We start from the raw sequence: 9,155 nt of genomic DNA on the forward strand, positions 1-9,155 counted from the left end.
TGAACCGGAACTCATGGTTGGGACACAGTGGTGCAGTTTAAGAATTTTATAAGAAATTTTCGTTAGAGGGATAGGACGCCACCTTTGCTTCAAAGGTTTTTTACTATTTGATCTTGGAATGTTGCACAGTTGGCTTCGTTAAATAACAGCATACAATTCAATGAAACGTCTAAAGTTAAGAGTGACTATCAGCTGTAAACATTTTCCTGTGTGAAGTCAGTGGCGTTTGGGAATCACTAAAACTGATATAAAACTACCAGTATACATTATTTTACACTCTCAGAATATATATTAGTATGAGCTTTCTGCCTTAACTGAGGGAAATTTTTCGATACAAGACGACGAAGAAATGCTGTGTCCTAAAAGCAGTCGAAAGTAAGATGGCCTTTTTTTTCTGTTCCTATTCCTTCCCCTTAATTAACATTTATATTTATGTAGTGTATTATTATATAAACGTATATCAGACGTTATATACGTTTTATCAGTTAGTTCTTCAGAGCTTTTTGTTTCATAAATTTCTGGCATGCGTAATTTTATTTACTAAGTAATAGATTTTGAGTAATGAAATTTAATTATTTACTGTTAAAATTATGTGCACCATAGGCTTTCGTGGTCAAAGGTACTAAATATCTCTTGGATTTTGAGTTGCAACAACGTTTGTGAAAAAATTTAAATGATGTTCCCGACGTTTCGGCATGCCTCGATGCAACCTTCTTGACATGAATTTCCGACAGGAATATGAATTTCTTTAATCTAGGTTAGGGTGTCACTTCGGCTGAAGATTTTACACTGCTTAAAGCTACATATTTGAAGTAAATATATTTTATTAGAGCATATTTTGCTCGTGGATGTTACGTATGACTCACCCGGAAAACATTTGCAGTGATGACGTAATGAGCGTTGGTGGGGAGCGTCGAATTGAAGTCAATGAGAGCCGTAACACCGAAAGTAATAGACCGATATGCGTCATTTAAACTTTAAGTTGCTCTTGAGTGAGCACTGAGTGGTTATAGTTTAAAGGAATAACTATAAAGTTACTTACTTCGATTTTGGAGCCGTTAATCGCAAAATGCCTTAACGAAAACAGGTTATGTTGGAGAAAAGCAAGAAAACCAGCGAAATCACCCGAGCATAAACAATTAAAAGTGCAGAGAAGTGTCGTATGTATCAAAATAGGTTGAAAGTAGCCAAGATAAATGAGCCAGTGTGGCAAAACGGCGCGAAATTTGAGCTCGAGCGAGCCTCAGCCGTCTGCCTCGCGAGAAGCGACGGGGAATGCAGACAATTGTTTGGTGATGGAAGTGGATATGCTCTCTGATTATTCTTATGTTCATCAATCTCAAATAAAAAAAATTAAGGAACATAAATTTGTTTAAATTATTTTATTTATTTCATACACAACATTCCCGTTCAGCGCGATGGAAATTCATGAAACAAACCCCTGGCTGCTGTAGTCCAAAATACAGCCTACCCAGAATTTTTTTTAAAAATCGTATTTGACCTCAAACCCAGAAGCTAATATATATTTTTTTAATTCAGACCTTCATTCATCGGAACTTTCACGTACAAATGCAAACATCCTGAGTCGAGCGAACCCGTCCTCTGCAGCAAGCGCGACCTAGCGTCAGAGGTGCTCTCCGCAGACCCAGTGAGACAGACATGATCAAGGCACAGACAGCAAACTGGGCTGAAAGCCGGGAGCGCTAAGGGCGACATTGGCCCGCGCATCACACGCCTCTTCGCCGGACTGGCGTGCAGTCATCTCGTCGCTAAAACGCCTCTATGGAACTTTAAGCGGTGACCCTATATTTTTTGAAGCTGGAATATTAAAGATAAAGGCTCCCTGCAATTCCCTATACCATTTTCAAACAAATTTTGGAATTTTTCATACCTAAAAAAAAGGTCAGTATAAACAAACACCTGTTTTAGCCTCTTTTTTTTCTCACTGACCAAAAAAGTACACATTATAGACGAAACTTGAACAGACAACTGAAATGGCTCTTGAACGGTCCTAATCAGACTTATGTAATAAATGTCGGGTGGTTTGTTAAGGGCACGTCGACGCCTGGGAGTTCCGCCCGCCGTTTGACGAGCCGAGCCGGGCGACCGCCTTAATGCGGTTCTTGAACCCCGGGGGCCCCTCCTTCCTCCTGCTGCTTGTTATTCATCCTTGAGCGAGGACGAAACGCGACCCCGCCACGCCTACCGTTTATCGTCGCGCGACGTATGCCTGCGGATGGGATGGAGGGGGGAGAGTTGTGACGGGGAGGATGGGGAAGGATCGGCTACGCCCTCGGTGGCAGGCACCGGCGGGCTGGCAGACACGAACCCATGAGTACAATGTATCGCCGGCCAGGGCCTTGGGTTCTGGACTCGCCCTCCCGCTTGGCTCAACAACGTCCCAAGTGCCCCTGTGTCGAGCCCACTTTGCTGCCCGGGCTCCCTCCTCACCCCGTCAATCTTTGACGGACATGTGGTCGTGTAGAAGTACCTCAGCCAATTAGGTCATTTATGTTATGATCGCCAACTTTCCTGTGTTTCCGTACCACTTGCGTCTCTGCTTGAGGACGGGAGCAGATGGCAGTTCCCGAAACGTCGCTTGTTTCTGTTTTGGAAAACTATTGTGTTGGTTTCGTCCTTTCGTTTTGCTGTGTTTTTGCCTCGTTTCAACTGTTTTGCTGAATTTTTTGGGTTCGGTATTTTTGTGCTGTCATCATTTGTGGTTTTTTTTTCGCTCTGTTAGTCCATTTTTCTTTGTTTTTCTTTGTTTGTTGACCATATTCCTGTTGTGGAGTATTGTGTGGCGTTAAATCCTGACAACAGCAATTTTTGCTTATTTTGTGTTTTTTGTCATTTGTGTTTTTTTGTAGTTTTTTTCTACAGACATACATGTGCTAAGCAATGGCGTATTTCCAAAAGCTCACATCAGGCCAACTTTCCTGTATAACATATTTTTAAGTTAGTAAATACTAAGGCACTCTAGAAATCATTGGTTAGATGAACCTAAGAACAGGTATTTTTTCGCGAGAAGAAGCCAAAAGCTTACTAGACACTGCTCTACTTCCCAAGCCATTCAGGACGCATTTGCATCCGGAAAAAAATATATATTGCTGTGAATCTTGTGCCGACAGTAAAAACGTACCACTTTACACATGGATGCATTTATTTTTTAAATTGTATACACATGTAGGCATTACAAGTCATTTATTGTATGTAACCCGCATCATTTAGTTCATGAATTATACACAGTCCATGTTTTATTGGTGATAATACATGTTTTGGCACTTTGCAAAGCAATTATGAAGTCTTAAACTGTCCAGCAATATGTTAGGATCTTCCCATGAAGTGTATTCAATCTATTCTGCTGCTGTAATCTTCTTTCGTGTTTATTATTGATATTTTAAAATATCTAGAGTCTTATGATTTAACACCAGTCTCATCATCCCACTGATCGTCATTATCATATACATACTCAGGATAATTAATATAATATGGAATTCAAGATGACACAAGGTTCTAGATTCCAAGATATCGGAATTTAAGATAACATAATCCAAGATTTCCGAATCCAAAATGGCGGATATAAAATCATAACCAAAAATGGTGGATTACAAAATGGTGGCCGGGGTCAAGGTCATCCAAGATGGTCGGCGTGTCGTAATTTCGACACTTCACCAGAAACCCAGCTTCCGGAGCCCCCAAATATATACTGCGAATTCTTGTAGCATGTTCTGCGTCAAATTACAAATTAAGGCCCCCCGCCTACATGCCGGGCTTCAGACAAAACGACGCTATTTAAAAAAAAAAAAAACTGCTCAAGATATCCGAGTTGTGTCTGTTTGAGAAAAGCATTTAAAGATACTCCGAGGGCGCATGAGTAGTTCTGTTTCCGGATTTCGTTTTAAACTGTATTTTTAGACGAGTGAAAATGACTGAAACGCGTGTTTTCAGAATAAGTTTTAGGCAGGAAAAAACTCATTCTTGGAAAGTATTCAAGGGACTTGCAATACACCGTAGTAGATGTATTTGGTTCGTATGGGGGCACCGGTGGGTGGTGGGGGATCGGGGATCCGTGGCAGTCACCTTAAGGCTTCGCTTCATCAGCCATGTTAGATTACGTCACTTCCGCCGGCCATACACGCAAGAAAAAGTGTCCCGTTATGTTCATCAGCCATGTACGCACGAAAAAGTGTCCCGTTACGTTCATCAGCCATGCACGCACGAAAAAGTATCCCGTTACGTTCATCACCCATGTTGGATTACGTCACTTCCGCCGGCCATACACGCACGAAAAAGTGTCCCGTTATGTTCATCAGCCATGTACGCACGAAAAAATGTCCCGTTACGTAACGAACGAACGGAGGAGGACGGACAGACCAGCTCGCCAGGACGTCTCGCTCTGAAAAGTATTAGGCGGTAATAAACAGCCAGGAGGTAACGAATATAAGCCTACTTCTACACGTGTTATGAACGCCGGATACATACGGCCAGGCAACCATGTGTTTTGGCGCGCTCTACTTCCACGACGCGCAACGGCACCGGCAAGTTTTTATTACTACCTCCTCTCAAGTTCTGATCTCCTAATACTTCACAGCAGAGAAGCGCTGTTGGTCGGAGCCTGTAGGTACTTCCTTCGCACACCTAACCTAACCTAACCTAACCTAACCTAACCTAAACTAACCTCACCTAACCTAATCCATATGCTAATCTATGCTAACCTAACCTAACCTAACCTAACCTAACCTAAACTAAACTAAACTAACCTCACCTAACCTAATCCATATGCTAATGTATGCTAACCTAGCCTAACCTAACCTTACCTAACCTAACCTAAACTAACCTAACCTAACCTAATCCATATGCTAATCTATGCTATGCTAACCTAACCTAACCTAACCTAAACTAAACTAAACTAAACTAAACTAAACCTAACCTAACCTAACCTAATCCATATGCTAATCTATGCTAACCTAACCTAACCTAACCTAACCTAATCCATATGCTAATCTATGCTAACCTAACCTAAACTAAACTAAACTAAACTAAACTAACCTAACCTAATCCATATGCTAATCTATGCTAACCTAACCTAAACTAAACTAAACTAAACTAAACTAAACCTAACCTAACCTAACCTAACCTACCCAAACCTAACCTAACCTAACCTAACCTAACCTAATCCATATGCTAATCTATGCTAACCTAACCTAACCTAACCTAATCCATATGCTAATCTATGCTAACCTAACCTAACCTAACCTAATCCATATGCTAATCTATGCTAACCTAACCTAATCCATGCCAATCTATGCTAATCCATGTCAATCTATGCCAATCCGTATGCCAATCTATGCTAATTCGTATACCAATCTATGCTAACCTGTATGCCAATCTATGCTAATCCGTATGCCAATCTATGCTAATTTATATGTTAATCCATGCTAATCCATTTGCCATTTTGTATTTCTAGTAATTTCCACCAACTTCGAATCGTGACGTCACCGTTGCACTTTTCGTCACGGCCGCCATCTTGGATTCGAATTTTTTTTTCGAACTTCAACTTTTCGAAATTTGATGTAAACATCAGCCGCCATCTTTTGCCTTCCTTAATACATACCTAAGACATCACATTTGAAATTAAAATTATTATACAGCCACCATCTTTAATTCCAGCACAGACTACCAGATGGCGCTAAATTCAAAAATTAGTTGCCATAGGCGAAGCCATCTTGGTCCTCAAGTTGGTTGGTAGATGTCGCTAGTATCGCGCGCCAAATTTAAAAATTAGTTGCCAGAGGCGCCGCCATCTTTAATTCTTAAAGTTACTGCCGGAGCGCGCCACCGTCGCCATCTTTAATTCTTAAATTTACTGCCGGATGTCGCCAAGTCGGTAGCCTGTATTCACCAAGTTCTCTGTTGCCGCCATCTTTAATTCATAAAGTCGCTACCAGATGGCGCCACTGTCGGCCATCTTTAGTTCAAGGCATTGTCGCCGGATGATGACAAGTTTGAATTTAAAAAACCTACAAGTGTTATGCAATGTGTAACCAGTCGAGACAAGTCGAGATAAGTTTGGAACATGAAGCCATATTCTAAATTTATATGTTTAGGTTTGATGATAGAGTAATGCAAGGGAATGGCTTTTCATTTATATTTGCGACAAACAAACCATCCATCCGATTACATTATTCCAAGTAACCATATTGGATGATGACATCACCGTTGCAATTTCCGTTACGGCCGACATCTTTAAATATATTATCCGAGTTTAATGAAAAATTTTTTTTAAATTTATAAAAAAAAAAAAACTTTTACGACACTGAGCTCGGAGTCCTCGGTTCGAATCTGGTGAGGGCAAAAAAAATGGCGACCGATCCTTCCCTCGTGGTGGCTGCAGGCAGACTGACTCCCACCACTTTTTTTTCAAAGTATATATAATGTCATCTAGTATGATGCCATGTCCGCCATCTTGTCTTCGATGCTGGAAGCCATCATCATTGTATCGTCAGCGAGAGTACGCTGGCGCCATGTTAGTTTAGTTCTTATCCACTAGAGTGCAGTAATAATTTATTACTGTGACACCAGACATCTTGAAATTTGGCCGCCATCTAGAAAAACCGTAATTATTTAGTTAGGAATTCAGGAAAAAATCCAAAATTCATCAAAATAATCACTCATTAACTTACATATTGATTCGATCCGCTCCAGTCCTTGGTTCGATACTATATCGATGCAATAAAGTTTAATTTTATGAAAAAAAAATAATAATTTCAAGAAACCATGTTCAACATTCTTAAAGAGAAATAAATCCTCTACTACCATCATCCTATCAGACATCAAGACCAACATCTTTGGAATATTCGTAATAATTAACCTAGAAATTCAGGAAAAAGTTAAAAATTCATTAAATAAATTTGCAAACAATATACTGATTAATTAGGTCGACTAAGGTCCTTGGCACGATCCTGGACGAAGCTAAAATATAATTTAATTTAAATACCAGAAAAGTGTAAGGTTCGAGAAATAAAACACCACAAAGTCTTTTACAAACATAATATTTATTACACAATTTCTATCCTACTACAGGATTACTTGCGAAAGCCAGCAATCTTATAAACATTTAGCCCTGCATAGACGTGCAACGACTACTTCTTAGCTCCAACAGCTCCAAATGCTCCAACAGCTCCAACAGCTCCAAATGATCCAACTGCCTTTTCTTTCAACAGCTCCAATGATATTGGGCTACAATGGTACGAGTCTAAGAGACTACGATGCTACAAGGCTACGAGTTTAAAAGGATCTAGCTGGTTCCGAGTTAAACATGACTGTGAGACTGCATGACTAAAAGACCGCATTGCTACGAAACTACATGTCTATGAAGCTACATGGATACAAGTCTACTCGGCTCCAACACGCAATCTACACACAGTACACACAGGAAACTGAACGTACACACAGTACACACAGGAAACGGAACGTACACACAGTACACACAGGAAACGGAACGTACACAAAGTACACACAGGAAACAAAACGTACACACAGTACACTCAGGAAACGGAACGTACACAAAGTACACACAGTAAACAGAACGTACACACAGTACACACAGGAAACTAAACGTACACACAGTACAAACAGGAAACGGAACGTACACACAGTACACACAGGAAATGGAACGTATACACAGTACAAACAGGAAACGGAACGTACACACAGTACACACAGGAAACGGAACGTACACACAGTACACACAGGAATCGGAACGTACACACAGTACACATAGGAAACGGAACGTACACACAGTACACACAGGAAACGGAACGTACACAAAGTACACACATGAAACAAAACGTACACACAGTACACACAGGAAACGGAACGTACACAAAGTACACACAGGAAACAGAACGTACACACAGTACACACAGGAAACTGAACGTACACACAGTACAAACAGGAAACGGAACGTACACACAGTACACACAGGAAATGGAACGTATACACAGTACACACAGGAAACGGAACGTACACACAGTACACACAGGAAACGGAACGTACACACAGTACACACAGGAATCGGAACGTACACACAGTACACATAGGAAACGGAACGTACACACAGTACACACAGGAAACGGAACGTACATACATTATACACAGGAAACGGAACGTACACACAGTACACACAGGAAACGGAACGTACACACAGTACACACAGGAAACGGAACGTACACACAGTACACACAGGAAACGGAACGTACACACAGTACACACAGGAAACGGAATGATCATACATACAGTAGCGGAAACACACAGGCTTAGTTGGAAATCGGAATACAAGAAATAAAAATATTAAATTTTTACTTTCAATATTTAATTACTTCTCAACATTACCCAAATACAAGTAAAAGAAGCCATTATTGTATGTAGCCAGCTCTCCTCAGTTCTTTGATTATGAAGGATATTTCTTTGATGCACGAATAGTTTCCTGCACAAAGCGAGCCATGTAGAAGTCTTAGCCGGTCAACCAATATGTTTGGATCTATCCATGACGTGTAATCAATCTCTTCTACCACCATCTTACTTGCTTGTTTATTATAAATTCTTTTATAATCACAATCGTCCCAGTGATCATAATAAGCATTATCAGATTTATTTATTATAACACGACGTTTCCATCGTTTCGGTCTCAGGACATCGCCACATTCTTCGATCTTGTCAGCTCTAGGTGCTTCATCACAGTCTATGCCTTTGTCAACAGCATCAGAGTCACTGTAACAATCACTGTAGAAGACATCCTCTTCACCCAGATTACAGTATGAATTCGCTATCGATGATGTCGAAGTGTCTTCATCGTCTTCATGCTTCCTTTCTAGGAGTCCATCATTTTTACAAAGAATGGAGGATCTACTTAATATAGGCTTGAATGTATTCTCACTTTTCACGGTGTTGATACTTACATTAGTTTCAGTCTTCCCGAAGCCATTAGCATCCTTCAATTTATGTTCTTCCTCACGATCGGGTGAGCTAATACCATCACGCTCAGGACAAGGAAAATTATTGTCGTAATGCAGATCACTCTTCTTTAGTCTAGTGGATTCATCGGTGTCCTCTATGCCGTAAGTAGTCTTGACTTTACATGTTCTACCATG

This window comes from Bacillus rossius (assembly GCF_032445375.1).
Source record: "Bacillus rossius redtenbacheri isolate Brsri chromosome 9 unlocalized genomic scaffold, Brsri_v3 Brsri_v3_scf9_2, whole genome shotgun sequence".
NCBI lineage: Eukaryota > Metazoa > Arthropoda > Insecta > Phasmatodea > Bacillidae > Bacillus > Bacillus rossius.